Source organism: Arachis stenosperma, chromosome 10 (assembly GCF_014773155.1).
Source record: "Arachis stenosperma cultivar V10309 chromosome 10, arast.V10309.gnm1.PFL2, whole genome shotgun sequence".
NCBI lineage: Eukaryota > Viridiplantae > Streptophyta > Magnoliopsida > Fabales > Fabaceae > Arachis > Arachis stenosperma.
In genome coordinates, this window is record NC_080386.1 from 16,984,235 (window position 1) to 16,987,538 (window position 3,304).

The window sequence follows — 3,304 nt, forward strand, 5'->3', positions numbered from 1 at the left end:
TCATTCTGAGCCTCAGATTCCCATTGTTCCTCATTAGGGAACTCATTGGAGGCCAGTGGACGTCCATTGAGGTCTTCCTCAGTGGCGATCACTGCCTCTTCCTCCTCTCCCAGTTCGGCCATGTGGGTCATGTTAATGGCCTTGCATTCTCCTTTTGGATTCTCTTCTGTATTGCTTGGAAGAGTACTAGGAGGGAGTTCAGTAATTTTCTTGCTCAGCTGTCCCACTTGTGCCTCCAAGTTTCTAATGGAGGATCTTGTTTCAGTCATGAAACTTTGAGTGGTTTTGATTAGATCAGAGACCATGGTTGCTAAGTCAGAGTGGCTCTGCTTAGAATTCTCTGTCTATTGCTGAGAAGATGATGGAAAAGGCTTGCCATTGCTAAACCTGTTTCTTCCACCATTATTGTTATTGAAACCTTGTTGAGGTCTCTGTTGATCCTTCCATGAGAGATTTGGATGATTTCTCCATGAAGAATTATAGGTGTTTCCATAGGGTTCTCCCATGTAATTCACCTCTTCCATTGAAGGGTTCTCAAGATCATAAGCTTCTTCTTCAGATGAAGCGTCCTTAGTACTGCCTGGTGCAACTTGCATTCCAGACAGACTTTGAGAAATTAAATTGACTTGTTGAGTCAATATTTTGTTCTGAGCCAATATGGCATTCAAAGTATCAATCTCAAGAACTCATTTCTTCTGATTCGTCCCGTTGTTCACAGGATTCCTTTCAGAAGTGTACATGAAATGGTTATTTGCAACCATTTCAATTAGTTCTTGAGCTTCTGTAGGCGTCTTCTTCAGATGAAGAGATCCTCCAGCAGAGCTATCCAATGACATCTTGGATAGTTCAGACAGACCGTCATAGAAAATACCTATGATGCTCCATTCAGAAAGCATGTCAGAGGGACATTTTCTGATCAATTGTTTGTATCTTTCCCAAGCTTCATAGAGGGATTCTCCTTCCTTCTGTCTGAAAGTTTGGACTTCCACTCTAAGCTTACTCAATTTTTGAGGTGGAAAGAACTTTGCCAAGAAGGCATTGACTAGCTTTTCCCAAGAGTTCAGGCTTTCTTTAGGTTGTGAGTCCAACCATATCCTAGCTCTGTCTCTTACAGCAAAAGAAAATAGCATAAATCTGTAGACCTCAGGGTCAACCCCATTAGTCTTGACACTGTCACAGATTTGCAAGAATTCAGCTAAAAACTGATGAGGATCTTCCAATGGAAGTCCATGGAACTTGCAATTCTGTTGCATTAGAGAAACTAATTGAGGCTTAAGCTCAAAGTTGTTTGCTCCAATGGCAGGGATAGAGATGCTTCTCCCATAGAAGTCGGGAGTAGGTGCAGTAAAGTCACCCAGCACCTTCCTTGCATTGTTGGCATTGTTGTTGTTTTCGGCTGCCATGTCTTCTTCTTTGAAGATTTCTGTTAGATCCTCTATAGAGAGTTGTGCCTTAGCCTCTCTTAGCTTTCGCTTCAAGGTCCTTTCAGGTTCAGGGTCAGCCTCAACAAGAATGCTTTTGTCTTTGCTCCTGCTCATATGAAAGAGAAGAGAACAAGAAAATATGGAATCCTCTATGTCACAGTATAGAGATTCCTTGAGGTGTCAGAGGAAAAGAAAAATAGAAGGAAGAGGTAAAAAATTTGAACTTATCAAGGAAAGATGGAGTTCGAATTGTGCATTGAGGAGTAGTGTTAGTTCATAAATAGAAGGATGTGAGAAGAGGGGAAGAAATTTTCGAAAATTAAGTAAAAGATTTTAAAAACATTTTGAAAAACACTAATTGATTTTTGAAAACCAAGAGTGGAAAAGAAATCAAGTGATTTTTGAAAAAGATTTTGAAATTAGAAATCAAAAAGATATGATTGAAAACTATTTTGAAAAAGATGTGAGAAAAATATATGATTGAAAAGATATAGTTTTAAAAAGATATGATTGAGAAGATATGATTTGATAAACAATTAAAAAAAAGATTTGATTTTGAAAATCAATGACTTGACTAACAAGAAAAGATATGATTCAGACATTAAACCTTTCTCAACAGAAAAGGCAACATATTCTGAGATGTTGAATCAAATCATTAATTGATAGCAAGTATTTTTGAAAATGGAAAGAAATTGATTTTGAAAAAATTTGATTGAAAAGATATGATTTGAAAAAGATTTGATTTTGAAAAAATTTGAAAACTTGAAAAAAAAATTTAAGTTAAAAACAGAATTTTCCCTCTTGTGCCATCCTGGCGTTAAACACCCAGAATGGTATCCATGCTGGCGTTTAACGCCCAAATTGCTACCCTTTTGGGCGTTAAACGCCCAACCAGGCACTCTGGCTGGCGTTTAAACGCCAGTTTTCCTTCTTCACTGTGCGTTTTGAACGCCCAGCTTTTTCTGTGTAATTCCTCTGCTGTATGTTCTGAATCTTCAATTCTCAGTATTATTGACTTGAAAAGACACAAATTAAAAATATTTTTGGATTTTTAATAATGAGGAATAATCAAAATGCAACTAAAATCAAATAACAATGCATGCAAGACACCAAACTTAGAAGTTTGTATACTACTGACACTAACAAAATGAGAATGCACATGAGAAACACAAAACACTCAAGTCAAGAGAATTCAAAGATCAGAGCAAGGAAATCATCAAGAAGAACAGAAACATGCAATTGACACCAAACTTAACATGAGACACTAGACTTAACAAGAAACATAAAATATTTTTGGTTTTTATGATTTTGTAATAATTTTTTTTTTGGATTTTTCGAAAATTAAGTGGAAAAGAAAATAAAGGTATCAAAATTCTTAATGAGAATTCCAGGAATCATGCAATGTTAGTCTAAAGCTTTAGTCTAAAGGAATTAGACATGGCTAGCCAAGCTTCAGCAGGACATTGCATTCAAGAGCTAAATTGATGAAAATCAATCAGCTTTGGTGATGATAAGAACATCACCTTGAAACACTAGAATTCATTCTTAAGAACTCTAAAAAAATACCTAAGCTAAGCAACAAGATGAACCGTCAGTTGTCCAAACTCAAACAATCCCCGGCAACGGCGCCAAAAACTTGGTGTTGTTGCCGGATCAAAACTTGGCACTTTTATTGCAGGGAACAAATGCGAAACTATAGTTAGGACATTTAATTCCCCGGCAACGGCGCCAAAAACTTGGTGCACAAAATTGTGATCATCAATGGCGCCATCAACATGGTACGCTCAATTGAAATCTCAACTCTTTATCACAACTTCGCACAACTAACCAGCAAGTGCACTGGGTCGTCCAAGTAATAAACCTTACGCGAGTAAGGGTCG

General features: G+C 37.3%; 1 non-coding gene across 1 annotated transcript; it reads left to right on the forward strand.

Annotated features, from left to right (window-relative positions):
• The first annotated feature begins 890 nt into the window (after positions 1–890).
• On the forward strand, positions 891–998 carry LOC130958752 (small nucleolar RNA R71). Its single transcript, XR_009077858.1, has one exon. It is a non-coding gene; the product is annotated as a small nucleolar RNA R71 (small nucleolar RNA).
• Positions 999–3,304: the final 2,306 nt, after the last annotated feature.